Raw genomic sequence first — 16,095 nt, 5'->3', positions numbered from 1 at the left:
ATCGTGCAGGTTCGTTGGATCGTGCCGTATTTTACACAGACCATTTATTACCATATAATTTGACTCCTGGGAGGGATGATAATCCACCATTTTTGAATCCGTGCCTAGCCAGGATTCCAGAGATTGATCTGATTTATTAAAATTCCATTCATAAGAAAAAAAATAGAAAGTATCTCACTCTTGAATGAGGGTAGAGGGGGGCCCTGGATAGGACAGGGGGGCCACGAGAAAAAAATCTGATCCATAGGGGGTCATGAGCTGAAAAAGGTTAAGAAACACTGCCCTATAAGATCACAGCAATTTTGTTAGAATATCTAGCTTTAATGGCGAGCTACAGGCGTTGAAAGATTGGTGAAGTTCAAAATCAAATTATAGCTAAAATTTTTAATTGTCAATTCCGCAAACACTCTTCTAGCTAAATTTGCGGTAAAATTTGCCAAAAACTTGTCTATTCCACCAGATTTAGATAGTGTCTGGAATAAATCAAATTGGTGATCTAGTTCAGGAGAAATTCAGTCGTTTGTTTGCAATACATCACTGAAATCAGCGTTTGCCGAAGTAGATATTCGACGAAAATTCGGAATTGGCGGTTACAGATTTTAGCGACAATTTGAGATTTTGCACAAAAAACCTATAAAGTGACACACTACCTCTATCTACAGCATAGTTTCTTAACCGGGGAATCCATGAACTCCTTGGGGGTCCGTGAGAGCATTTCAGGGGGTCGGTAAGCTAAATTGAAGGAAATTTCACCTAAATTTCATACATTGCACGAAATTAAGTGTATTCATAATTTCATCGAGTTATTGGTAGCTTCGCCATTTGCCTTCAGTATCTGCTTGGATGAAAGTACAGTCATCTCTCAATGTTGCCATCCTCTTGTTTTCGCTTACTATTTGCATGTTGGAGCCGTCGAAGGAGAATTATTATTTTGTGAGTATCTTAGAGAAACTACAAAGGCTATCGATGCTTTCGAAATGTTAGAAACATTTTTTCAGACACAAAATTTTTGTTGGAAAAGAAACTTCATTCAATTTGCATTGATGGAGCTCCTGCGACGCTTGTAAATAAATATGGTGTTGCTAGTTTGGTGAAAAAAATAAGCTCCTCTCAAGCCATTGTCGCTCACTGGTTTTGCACAGATATGCACTGGCAACAAACACTCTTCCACTGACTCTGAAAGAAATTTTGTCTCAATAGCCATAAAAGTTTTCAACTTTATCAGAAGCAGGTCTTTGAATCATTCAATTTCTAAACGATTTCTGTTTATGTAAGAAAAAAACAAAACGGTATAAGTGGAATGTTTAAAATACACATGGATAACGTGGATATAATTTCAGTTATCACTTGCACATGCGCTTTTCTTGTTCCTCCGGAAACATCTGACGTCTTCACGAATTTTTAATCCAAGAATTATTGCAACTGATTTTGATTCATGAACAAATTTTGATAGTGCGAAACATGTCTATTCTGCTTTACATCACTATAAAAGTTATATATATATATATATACATATATATTATAAAATAGCACTGTAAACTTTTTGTAAAATATCTTTTATCAAACTTTTACAGTGTAATGCTGGCTGCAAGCAAATTTTACTGTGCATTTCAAAGGCGGCGAATAAAAAGAATAAGAAACACATACTCGTTATATGACTGTTTTGTAGTTTTGATTTTATTATATTTTATATGTGTTTAAAAGTGCTTTTCAGAAAGGGGGTCCGCGATCTTCACTCTACTGACAGAAGGAGTCCGTGGAAATAAAAAGGTTAAGAACCCCGGATCTACAGGATATCCGTATTTGATGGCGAGCTACAATCGCTGAGAGATAGGTGAAGTGAAAAATCGAACAACAAAATTGAACAACAAAGTAAATTTTTAATTGAACAACAAAATAAATTTTTAATTGAACAACAAAATAAATTTTTAATTGAACAACAAAATAAATTTTCAATTGAACAACACAATAAATTAACACAGCAATTTAATTAATTGGAGTGAATTCTTTAATTAGCTAAAATGGTTAATCAAGGGTAAAATATACAGTTCACCTTTACTTTGCTAAACAGATAAAATATCGTTCATCAAAGTTCAATAGTTGTTTCCTTGATTTTTGTTGTTCAATAGTTGTCTTTTTGATTCCTTCTCAATTCGATGCGATTATATAAATCGCTTAACAAGTAAAATTTCAGCAGCTCTCAAAAAATTACACCGACAAAAAAACAACACTTTCTAGATAAAAAAAAGTATTATACTTATATAACCATATATTTTCTACTGAAATGACACTAAAAGATGTATTTTTTAACATACCAAAAAAAATTGAGAAAAGAAATTGGTATAATGGTTTTTTTTGCCTAGTATATCCAAATATACACTAGACCATAAAGGGTTAAGACTGAGTTTATATATATCATAAGGTTATTTTATCATCATTTGTAAAAACCATGCATATTATCAATAACAGCATCATGGTGTTTCTTGATGCATAAGGGTGGATTCAAATCTACAGACACACATCGTGTCGTGTGTTTTAGACACGCAACCATTATTTTTCTATATGCCAGGAAGTACCCAAAGCAAGTCAAACGCAATAGCATCGTCAGGTGCACATTGCTAAGTCAAATTCAATGTGTGATATTACTTCGATTTTTTAATATATTTTCCGGTCTGGGCAGCAAGGCCTGATTCGTAGCAAATAATCGAGCTGTTCACAACGATAATAAACGACATTGATATCGTTTGTTAGCTATTCCAAAGACAATGCCGATGATAATGGCAAAATTGCATTATGTCATCAGTACCTACTGCGCGATTCATGGGACAAAAAACGTATTCACGTCAAAACTTGCGGTCGTGTCTATGACATAGTCTATCCCAATTTTTTTTCAAATACTCACTAATTTAAGGGATATCACGACCCCTGATGTCGATTTTTCTAAAATGACTTTTAAAAATATTTTTCACCCAATTTCAAATCAAATGCAAAAATTTCGTGACAATCGGTAAATTTGTTCTTTAAAAATAAAAGAAAGAATTAAGAGGGACGAATTTCCTCAGATTTGGCAGTTTTTGAGTTCATCTGTAAGATTAAAAAAAAGCGACTGCATAAACAATTTTGGAATTTTGTAGGAATATCTATACAACATGTGTTAGTAAAATGAACCTCAAACTTGAATATCTGAATATTCGTTGGATTTTTATGATTTTTTAAAGTTTGAAAAAAATATTAATTTCAAAAATCTGAAATTAACACTTTTTTAAATACTTTCCATTGGTCAATTGTTATATCGGAGGTTCGTTTTACTAACACATGCCGAATGTACATTTGTGCAATATTTCAGAATTTAGCAAAATTTCAGAATTTTCAAAATTTCAGAATTTTCAAAATTTCAGAATTTTCAAAATTTTAGAATTTTCAAAATTTCAGAATTAAACTACTACTCGTGCAGTAGTTTTTTTTTTAATATTAGGAGAGATGTGAGTTCAAAAAAACTGCAATCTGTGAAAATCACGTCCAGTGTTTTTTCTTGTATACATTTACATTATTTTTTTTTTTTTTCAAATAACAAATTAACCGATTGACACGAAAATTTTTGCATTTAATCTAAAATATTTTTAAAGCATTTTTGAAAAACCGACTTCATGGGTCGTGACACTCCCTTAACACACACACACACAGTCATAATGGTTATTTTTTGGGGCTTTTTTTCAGCTCATAATCCGATGATGATTGACAACAATGTACGTTGATGCAAATACCAAAAAAAGTATGAAAGAAAAATAGTAAAATAAAACTATATGAATAATTTGAATAATTAATATAAAATGACTTTTGCTCAAATGTTGCATACATGGGTGTTCCTTCTAGTGAAAAACACTCAATGTATCGTTTTAAAAATGAAGTAGTAATCTGCTTGAAAGTCATTTTTCACAATCGAAAGCATAAGAAAAGTTTTGATGTAGATGAATGAACGCGAGATACATATAAATGTATGACAGAACTTTATCTAATGAAGAAACGAGAGATTCACACGAAATGAATCAATCATTAGCGAGAGATCTCATGCTCATTAAATATGAATTACATATTATCTTTTAAAGCGCCCAGTCAAAGAATTAAAAAAAATGTTTACCTTTATTTAATGTAGATATGCGGTTGCGTTTTTGCCGATTTTCCTGTTTAAATTCAAGTTTGAACCTTAACTAACTCTTCTTCGTTAAAAAAAGAAAGTAATCAAAAAAGAGGAAAACTTTGTTGTTTCGTTATACTCAAACTATTTATTTTGTTCTAGCCGGTTCAACGTTGCTGGATATAGTTTTGTTTATTATTAAAAAATATTCATTCAAAACTCGGAAAAGTTTTGAATAAATAACCTTGCCAGTTTTTTTTGGCTCTTCAGTGTATATTAGGTCACCAATTTGGGAAACTATTTTATTCTTAGGAAGTTTGCATTTGAAAATACATATGTGTAAATTATGTATTTTAACAACACATATATGAGTAACACACACACATTAGTAGTTATATACGTATAACAACACTTATATATTAATTGCTACATGCACACATATGTACAGTAGATGTGATAAATCCGGTTATTATGCATAATCGCCGAGAATTTTGGTAAGTTTTATAAATTTCCCTATATTTATCACTTTTGCAGCGATTATGCATAGTACCCAAGCGTCGCATTGTTGGTAAACAGGATAAATCGTGCTATGTGATATATTATACATGATAATCCATACACATGTAATGTATCATTATATCCGGGTACGATCGTAAAATTAGATATCGTTATATCGGGGTTAGACTATATTCATTAAACATACTGGACTCATTCGCACTTTTTTCATATTTATCAAATTCATCAATCAGAGGCGTGCGCACACAGGGGGTGCTCAGAGCACCCTTGCCTTCCCTCTAGACCAACCAAAAATTAGAGAAAAAAAAATTGAATATTTCGGTGAAGAAAATTAAATATCGAAAATACCCTTTATCTGCTACATCAATCAATTTCTGTTAATTTAAATGCTTTTTGAAGGATGGTGACTCAAAATTTCTCAGAAAGAAAATTTCTATGCCCCCTCCCCCAAGATTTTGTGCCCCCCTCCAATGGTCGTTCCTGCACACTCCAATTATAGTAAGGTATTATGCGTAATCGCAGATAAAGCTGATAAATTCCAAGTGCAGTCGATCCCGCTTATAAAGTTTTTCAAATACCACAACTAAAAAACGTTATAAGCGGGAAATGTCTGTAAGAATTGTAAGACATGCACATTTTTTATGCAGTTATTTTAAATTTATTAGCAAACATTACGGTACATATAGAGATGTAATAAGAAATTATGTATTTGTTATTCCATTAAATATTAACGTGCATTATACGGGATGTAGTTTGTAGGGAAAAACAAAAAAATAGAAAAAAGAAATCTTTCATTTTTTGGTCTTGATGCACAATGCATCTTTGAACCTAGGATGGTGTTTAACGTGCTGGGAGGTAAAATGATTTTTTTTCGCCATAGTAACGGTCGAATGCAAAGGGTTATCTACACGTACAAATTTAAGAATTTTTTTTTAATCCCCTACACTTGGAGCTTTTCCTTTTTAACTTGCTCTGAGACATTCTGACTCGAACTGTGCTCGGCAAAATCTAACGATGTTACTGCTTCATTTTCCGAAATTTCAAAGGTCATGGAAGCATCGTATTGGCTGTTCTGTGAAGAATTAAATTCCAAGAAACACAGTTGGGAAATCCGCTTTTTCTTATCTGAAAAAGCCGCTTTCAAATGCTACTTGATGCTGGCGTCTAAAAATCTGTCAAGTTGTTTATGTTTTGTGTTCATCTCACTCTTTTCTGGCTTCATTTTGTATCAATAGATTCAGAGTTGGATGAGAAGATCCACAGTTTCATTCTTTTGTTATATAGAGTTGTCTATAACAATGGTGAGTAAACTTTTTGCGAAGCGCTACTCTCTTTTAACCAAAAACATTTATCAACAACCCCTACATAGGCTGAGCATATGTTCCAGTTTTCCAGGACATTCCGATTTTTTGGCAGTAAATGTGCTGTCCCAAAAGCACTTTTCGGAACGCTTGTTTCGATTTTAATTAGGCGTTATTGATTTCCAAAGATATTCAATTTTTTTTAATATAATATAAATATTTACTTTGGTTTTTTTTTTTTATGTTTCAGTATCGCTTATGTAAGATAAAAGCGTAGCGAGGTATATGGTCCTTGATTTTTCGTATACATGGAAGAAAGAATCATCCAATTGCAAAATGATTCTACACTTGAAATCGACCATTAACAAAATTGTTCATAAAACGTTCTCCCTTCCCCCGCCCCGTATATTCACATATTACTTATCATCACATTCTGTGTTTTTAATTTTTAAGAAATATGCAGTTTTGAAATCGGGTGATATACCCTATGTCACCCTGCAAAAATACTAACTCGATATCGTCCGCCGCATGCCAGAAGCATGAATGTACTAATTTTCCCTTTTTTTATCAGTTGTTCGGATGCCTTGTTTTCTTAAGTTGTGCCTAAAACGCAAACGTGTATCCCTATTGAAACACAAGTTTCAAAACATTTTAGAAAAATAACTTCCATCGAGTAACATTGGTAACATAAACATTCAAACGTCATTTTTCACGTTCTTTTCTTGCACATTGCACATTAAGGATTCTGGCATTACGGAGCCGATGATACATAGTAATTATCTCGCCTGAATAAAGGCATTCTTTAGTTTTGACATATTTTAAATGAAAATTAATTTCTTATTCGGAAGTTTTTATTTCGACCGATCCTCTTAGTTCATTGACGTGACCCACGGTTTGCGCACCACTGGTCTATAACACCACTATGAGAAGATTCGTTTTTTGGAATCGATCTAATGCGGCAAATTTGAATAAGACCGAAAAGGAGAAAAATTAATCTCTTTCGAGAACTTTTTCTAGTTTCTAGATGTTAGTCTTCCTATTCGGGGCATAACTTCAATTACTCTGGTGTATATGAACAGTGGTAAGGGCGGTTCATGCTCTGCACACTATTGTTGGACAAAGTGAGAGAAAAAGAAAAAAAATTAAATTATTATACCTAACCCTTGAAAAAAAGAAAGAAACGTACTTTCAGTCGATTCTTTATGCCGAAAAAAATAACCGGCTTCCAAAGAGCCATAAAAGAGATCCCACCTCTAGTTTTCACATAATAGTTAACCGCTAGCACACAAATAACCACGATTTTTGTTTCTTTACCTGTGGAAAAGTACGCTTTTTTCAAGGGAGGAAAAAGCCTGATGTGAATTTTTTGAACGTTGTAAGCGGGAATAGAAAAAAATTCAAACGTTGTATCCCGGAAAAGTTAACATTATCAATGTAGGAAAAAAAGTTAAATTCTCAAAAATCAGTCGTACTAAGCGGAACATTATAAGCGAGATCGACTGCATTTATCAATTTATTTACCAACGACATTTGGTTGCTATGCATAATCACCGGTGAAAGGGATAAATTTACCAAAGTTACTAAGACGATTGGTAATTATGCATAATAACTGAATATTGTTTATAATAACCAATTTATCACATTGTAACATGTATAAAGTTTGTTCTTTCTTACATATTTCGTGTGCAAGTTATTGACAATGAAGGAGACCGAAATATTAACCGAAATCAAAGAAAACCAGTTAGTCACTTTCCATCTGTACCACTTTCCGTCAGGGAAAAAAATATGAATGCTACTTTTTTCAAATGATTTTAAGAACAGGATTATTCAATTCTATCTTAAGGTTTTTTTTCAATTAAACAAAGAACCTACTTTTATACCACTCCCTGCATCGATTTCTTTGGTTAAAATGTCAGCAGTTCGATCGATAATCAATTTGATCATTTTTGATATGAATTAAATTCTGTTTTCGGAGCAAACTTTTCTATGGAAATGCGAGACAAAAAATTATTTGTTTTCTTTTCTTTATTTTACTCACAGTTTTTATATATAGATCTATTTTTTCTTGTTATAATATACCATGTTCAGCTGCTTAAAGAAGGATGAGTAGAGGAGTATTGAATGTATGTAATAAGGTCGTCATTGATTAGAAAGCAATTTATCTCAAACAGTAATAATGCTGCCAACGATGACATTTAATTAGACCATTTTCCGTGGTTGTTCGCTCTATAACAATGGTTTTATTCCTGTTCTACTTGACCATTCAACCTTTAAGACTTCTACTGATTAATTGCCAGTTGGTCTTCGAACTTCTTTGAATAATGGATTTCGTCTCTTTGGTAGAGTTTCTCATTGCATATGCGAAATTAGAAACGGGTTTCAGAAATTGACATTGTGCAAAGTCTAATTTGAATGGATGAAGTTGTCCGTTTTGAAGGAGTCTTTTTCTGATACTCAAGATTTATGAAAAACGTTCATTCCGAAAAGCATTACTTCGGAAAATGTGAGTCATTATAAAATATGATAATTATAATAATAATTCCACAATTTCCTGCTTGTAATCCACAGATGTCAACTTAATGTTACTTTTGACTCGTATCTATCTTTAAAAAATATTTTTTACAAATGAAATTTTTAAATAACTATTCATATTTTAATGTCAGCAGAGCCGCTGTTAAGGGTGTGCGACAGGTGCGGTCACATCACACCCTGTGGTTTCGGGGTGGGGGTCCACACTTATGGTAATAGAAGTGGAAAAATATACATAAGCAAAAATACATTTTTTTTTCGTAATAGCCTAAACAAGGTGTCTGTGCTTCAATTGATTTGATTCCGTTATCTTTATGAATTCTTCGATTTTTCTCTCATTAATTATAAATTTTCATCAATGCTGGGATTTTTTCTCTTTCATTGATTCCGAGTTTTCATTAGTGACTACATATTTTCCAGCATTCCAGTATATTCTGTGATAATGCAAGGATCTTGGGTTGCCCGATCCCTGCAAAATAAAAAAAATCAGAGCTAAGAAACCCCAAACTTATTTTGCTCCAGACCCCACATCGGATAAGGCTGGCCCTGTCTGTCAGCAAAAATAAAGCTACAGATTAGATCCAGCAATAATAATTCACACTAAGAATTCCTGATGTTTTTTAACGTATAATTCAGAAAAGAACCCATACGCACAAATACAATAATTACATGCATATAAAGATATATTCGTAAAACGACGATAGCACGTACTTAATTAGCCACCAAATATCTCAATAAGTCCAACCTAAAATAATTAGTTATATTGACATGGTAAATTTAGGTGACCTGATATAAATTAGGAACACGTAAGCACACAAACAATGCATAATTTTCAGCTCAAAAGATAATATTACTAATAATTGAATAGGATGTTTGTCTCTTCTTCATCGCTGTATTTTATGAAATCCTTATCGTTCATGCAAGCTATTATGGACGGATCCAAAATTAGGATGCGGTTGGCTATTCCCTTTCCAAGGCAGTCATTTGGCACGTTCCCAGTCTTGCTGAATATGACTGAGCATCAGTTGGCTCCTTCCCATGCCCCAACTAATATTGTGTGGTTCAGAATGACAAGAGGACTGCATTTGATTCGAATTGCGTAGCAGTAGTCGTCAGTGAAGAAATGCAAAAATTTCAACTTATTGATTTTCTGAAATCATGCCCGAGGTGACAAGGAATATATATAGCTATCTATAACAAAGCTACAATAAATAAATATTGTCTTCGTTCTGATTCACATTTACTTTCTGGAATTTTTATAAATTTACATATCAACATGAAAGCAGGCATATTTTTCTTCAAATAAGAAAGTCTCAGTATTAAGTTTCACATTTTTCTAGAAAATAAATTCTTCAGACTTTAGATAGAGTATAGATTGAGATAACTTTCTAGATTATACAGGCTAATTCAGAAAGAATCAACTGATTTCTAAATTATATATTTTTTAAAAATTAAAAACACAGACTGACAAGTAATACGTATAGTACATTCTGGTAATAACGAATATCACTTTTATTATTTCGATTATTCTAATTTGAAATATGGTAGAAACTTGAAACCTATATTTTTATAAAATTTGGTTTCTTGTCTTTGCACTTGTCAGTGCAAAGACAAGGAGAGGGTCTAAAGGTGTCATCCTGAAAAAGTTTAAAAAAAATTACCACTAATTCTACTCATTTAAATATGTACAAAAATATAAAAATACCCGGCGGAATTATTATGGGTCACTCAAAACCAGGGTAGATATTAATATTTTGAATGCCAATAGAGGCGAAGAATGAAATTTTAAAATATCGCAACCCTAGAGACTTAGAGTGTCGTCATTCAAACAACACATGATTAGGAACAGCACAGACAGAGAAAGAAAGAAAGAAGAGAAATAACTAGAGAGACAGTTTGGTTTCAATGGGAAAAAAACTGAACGATAGGGGGGAAAAGAAGTTTTTATAGATATCGCCAAGAAGCACGGGAGGTGATGAGTAGCCACCTGTTGTCATTTTTAATAATTTTTTGTGACTTTGATATATAATTGCTATTCAAATTACCCTCGCCACAAAGTGTTATTGAAATCATTTATATATATATATATTAATTATTTGTTTAATTTTTTATTTCATATTTTGGAAATAAAATAATTTTTATCAATGAAATATTTGTTCGCGAAATTGTTTTCAATTAATTTGGTATTTTGTGTCTGTGCATTTACGTGTAAATATATCTGTGTTGCATTCATTAGTGATTTCTTCACCGCGCGTTTCCTTTTATTCTAACTTCCCGTTAGCGCAATACAGGGTGTTTCAAAAAGAATCACCCGATTTGAAAAGCGTATATTACGAAAAATATTAAACATAGACACTTGAGATTAATTTTTTATTACATGGCTAATCATAAAGTTTTTTTACAAACCGAATTAAAGGTGCTCAATATATCCACCTTGGGATGCACGGCATATGTCTATACAGTAGTCAAATTCGTCCCAAACTTTTACGAGCATGTTTGCAACCACTGCTGCTGTTATGCGTATCTTCAGTTCGGCTAATATAGCTGGAAGGTGAGGCACATAAACGTAGTCTTTTATAAAACCCCTAATATAACGCTAGTACCAGTGCCATCAAGGAAAGGAGAGAGAAGAGAAAATGTGAATAGACGGGGGGGGGGGCGGTTGCACCCATTAGATCAGTTGCGCTCGATGGAGTGCTAATTATTATTATCAGTTTAGTATTGTTTTTCTATTCCCCTTTTCTTTGCTTTTGTATTCGTATCCTAAAGATTAACATAAACAATACTTGTGTACATGAGTATATATCGGCAATGGATGAAACAATGTAATTTTTCGATGGTTTCTCTCACAGTAGTAAGCTATTACCCTAAACACGATACTTAAAACACACAAAAACATAAAATACAACATTTACCACTTTCACCTCCAGTCTCGAAGATAATATGGCAGCACTTCAATCACAAAGAACGCATATCTTACTTAGGCATTACAATCCTCATACACCATGGCCATGGCCACACATAAGAATGCTTAACCCCTTCAGGCATACCTCAGAGCAGGTTCGTTAGAAATACCTCAGAGAAATGGTTACGACGAGTGAACGTGATTTAGTAGCTAAACTTGTACGCAATGAAGCTGATTTTCAGCTACATATATTAACATATCTTGTTGTTTAAAAAATTGCAGATACATATTAAAACCGTTAAACATTAAATGAAATAATAATCTTCACTTTCTATATTTATTTCAATATACTCAGTTTTTATTTCATAAACTCTGAGTTTCCTATACTCAATTTATTTCAATATACGTTAATAGAAATACAAATTATCAGATAATATTTTGGGGTATTAACTTGTTTCTATATTTGAATACATAGCAAGTTGGTGCACCTCATTAAACGTTGTTAAGTGGTTGCTTCAAACGACCATGATATAGATATTTGAGTGTAAGTTATCTGAACTAAAGGAAACAGCGTGTGTATTGACAGAGTGTCTATTGGACTTTCCTGAGTACTATAAATTTAATGTGATCCACGTTAACGGCGGAGCAAACTAATTCTGGTGCGTTGAGAAGTTCTATAGTACACGAGAACCAGAGATTGCATAAGTAATACCATGAACGAGGAGTTGAAGAACACGCTCTTGTTAGACTAATTTGAATTTTCCAAACTGTTGTAAATCATAGCCGTTTTAAACTCCTAGAGTCTGTCTTTCATGCCAGGATGAGCATACCCAAAAGCCGAAGCCTCTCCTGGATTACAAGAGAAACTAAGTCATTACTCAGTTTATTTTATGCAAGACATTAAACTGCCTGAAACGGTATCCTCGATTTTGACTTTTAATTAATCACAAATTGTAAATCTATCAGATTTTCTAATTATTCTTCAAAAACTAAGCTACGATAAGTGAGAATTATAACTTTCTTAGAAGTGAAGTTTTAAATATCGCACGATATGTTTATCGTTGAATGCAAATATTGTGGTGAAGATGGTTATCAAACAAAATAAACTATTATTCAATGAGCTTTAATAATAGGATTTATAAAATCCTATTCAACTCGCACATCTCTCAATGCCTGAAAGAAAGTCTTCACCACTAATTAAGTATTTTATATTCATTTTATGAAATGGAATTATAAATTATATTGTAACGTTAAATGTTTGAAATATAGCAAGGATATTATATTATACCCAGAAAGTATACGTGGGCTAAGAAAAATCATACTGTTTGAAATATAGTTGATATCGATGAATCGTCATGCAACTCTGTATCGTCATCCGTGTTATTGATTCTATCTATATTTTCAGAAAATGTTAACAGACGATTCATTAGCAACAAATGACTTGGAATACGTATTTTTACAAAAAATAATTTGCATATGCAAGAATATGCGTGAACAAGCCGATATGAGATTGCAAAATCTCATTGTAAACAAACCTAATTTAGAAATTTACTCGATTTTCTCGTATAGTACGTCTAATATAAATTAACTATAAATAAATCTAATCCAATTTCTAGTAATGCATTCTTTCAAGTTATAAAAAGGTGTTCTTGGCATAAAAGTTGCATCATAAGAGAGAAACTATATGCAGTAGCTGTCGAGAGCCGAGAAATTGTAATCCTAAAACAATTCACCTCACTTTTTCAGTCTTCGTCAATATTTTTTTATAATTTTGCTCTTAATATTATTACCGTATTTGATGTGTTTTATTTCATTTTAATTTACGTGAGTGGCTTTTGAGCTTCTGCAATTTCCAGAGTTTCCATATTTTTTGTTTTTAGTTCCTTTTATGTATATTTTACATTGTGTATTGTGTATACACGAATATAACATTCCATTTTGCGTATTTTATACGGCAGAAAATGTCTGTCTATTCGCGATACTTCTAATAAAACATTTCCTAAGTTTCAGAAATATGCAAATTCTCCCATAAACAAAGCAGACATATATACATATAAATATTTTTTTATTAAAAAAGCATTCTCTATGTTGTTTTCTCTCAATGCTGAAATTTAGTTATTCACTTACCTCAATTTCATTTTCCTTAAAAATACCCTGTTTAACACGACTATCGAAAATTATACTGTCATATTTATTCATGAGGTAACGGATGATTTCAAGTGAAAACAATTTTAATTCTTTCTTCAATTCGAATTTGAATTCATAAAAACTTCATGCATTATGAAATACACTATTGTTAAGATTTCTGGACGGAAATTCTTGTTTTGAATGATGCTATGAGCGTAGCTTCGCCATTTATTTATTTATTTTTGAGTATCGTGGGAAAACGAATGGCCCTGTTTGCACATTCCTAAAACATTCTGGTTTCGAATAAAATACTATTGAACAATATGGTTTTTTCTGCCGTCTGAAACATAGTTCTAAAATATAAAATCGTATTTTTACGAGATTCGTGAGCACAATTGATTTACGCATAATGTTTTTCATATATTTAAGCAAATATATTGCTTTCGTTTCTGTTCACATGTGTTGGCACAGAATGAAATATATTGCTTAGACATGGGCATCTGGTCAACTTGATTTTTTTTCTACTTTCATGGCAAACGTTATATTTCGAAGTTTAAAGAATTTCTGAACCATTGCCAAAATAGTTCCTCTTTTATATTACTCTGTCACTCTCTTTCCAACAGAACAAAAGATCGTGGCTTCCTGAAAAGTGGAAAGTGCAATCATAAGTTAACACGCTACAATACAGTAAAATATCGAAAACTTGAAAATTTAGGCATAGATGGTATTTTTCTTATTTTCACGATTGTGGGCATTTCTTTTCAAATATATTAAAACTTTTTGGCATCAGTTCACAGTCGTCCATCGTAAGGATGCTAATGACCGAGCGCGTAAAGAACTTCAAAAATCAATGTAATATTTATAAAAGATATGCGAAAATAAAATACGTTGTGTGTAAATTGAGAGGAGTTACAACAGAAGAGAAGCTAATTTTTTATTCGACGTATGAAATTATGTTCTCAATTATTTAATTTTGAAATTATTTATCATTTTTTCAATTTATTTCTATCTCTCGGTGTCGATAACCCAATTATTTAAATTTCAGATAAGTTGCGACATCTGACAGAAAATTACATTGAGTCATTTACTTATTTATTGCCAATATTAATGCTATTTAATTACGTATAACGGTAAGGCAACTGACTATTTTTGAGGTGCTGTTAGTCGCTACAATTCTGTGGTTTTTACAAAACGTATTGTTTTAATCATAATACGGTAGAAATTGAGAAAATCCAGTGCAATTTCAGAAACATTTTGATAACTGTTTAGATGTTCTATAAATAAGCTTACTTTTTTTTTGAATCTCAGTTACATAGCCAGATATTGCACCTTGAGAAAACCGATGCATATATTTTATATGATCAGCACGTATTCCCAAGAGATCTTTACGATCTGTCCAGGGAATTTGTTAGTGTTAGTAGACATTCATGTCCGAGAGAACCGGAATTCAAACCCAGACCTGCGCAGTCAGGAGCTAACTCCCTAACCACTGGACCGTCAGACGGCAGTATATCGGAATAGTTTTAATACTTTATGCTGATATGGTTGCTATCGGTGCAATGAACAAAATTTTAAAATGCACTAAATATTCTCTGAAAAAGAATTTTTTTTTTAGAAACAATATCTGAATTTTGACGAAATTTGTTTTTTATATTTTATATTTAAACAGCTGTAAAATCTTCAATTCCCAACATATTGCCAATTTCTTAGTTCCCTGCACAGCTAATATTATTTGAAACAGTTGAAAAATTTCAGAAAAATATCTTGCATACATTCAGGAAAAGTGCTTCTTAACCATAGCCATATGATTTAACTAGTGATAACTATGTAGCAAAAATTGTTTGCATAGACGAAAATAAAAGAGTTTTGGAATTTCAAAATAAAATTATTTCAAATACAGTAAATTAGTAAAACAAGTTTCAACAATTTTCATAAAATTCGTCATTTGAAGGTAGTCGGTCGCCCATTAAATTTAGCGATTTTTCTTCTTTGTGACACCCTTTATGTATGGATATCATCTGGACTTTCTATCAAAAATAAATTTAGTATCGAGTAATAATTTCGATAACCCGATTTAAGATAAGCTGCAACAGCTTTCACCTGAAAAAAAGGCATTGGGACATTTTATTTATTATATATTTTGACACCGATCATTCCAAACAAAAAGCAGTATATGTCATTCATCACTATCATAACCATCGCAATCCTGCGGAGAAGTGTCAAGAGGAGCTGTTTCGCCTTTTTTTGGTTGAGGATTCTGGAGATTTTTAGGCAGATTTCACTTGAGTATTGGTGATTATTCAAAAATAAAAGAATTCTAAGATACTAATTATATAATAATTATTTTAATTCACATACTTTGATGATAAAATTTGACCACAAGACTGTTCTTCTCAATTTTCTGTATGGAAAAAGGACGGAATGCTTCCTGGAATATGAACCACGGGAGATGCATGCAAAACTGAAAATTGGATGAATTTTTTCAACAGGCTCTTTATAATCTGGTCGTGTGTTGAGCTAGCATTTTCAAGCTGGTTGCCATTCTGTGGGCAAGAGGAAAACATGTTACTGAGTGTCCACGA

This window comes from Pholcus phalangioides, unplaced genomic scaffold (assembly GCF_987345545.1).
Source record: "Pholcus phalangioides strain wild (caught in Gottingen) unplaced genomic scaffold, Ppha-v1.0 ptg000011l_1, whole genome shotgun sequence".
NCBI lineage: Eukaryota > Metazoa > Arthropoda > Arachnida > Araneae > Pholcidae > Pholcus > Pholcus phalangioides.
This window is presented reverse-complemented; position numbering follows the sequence as displayed.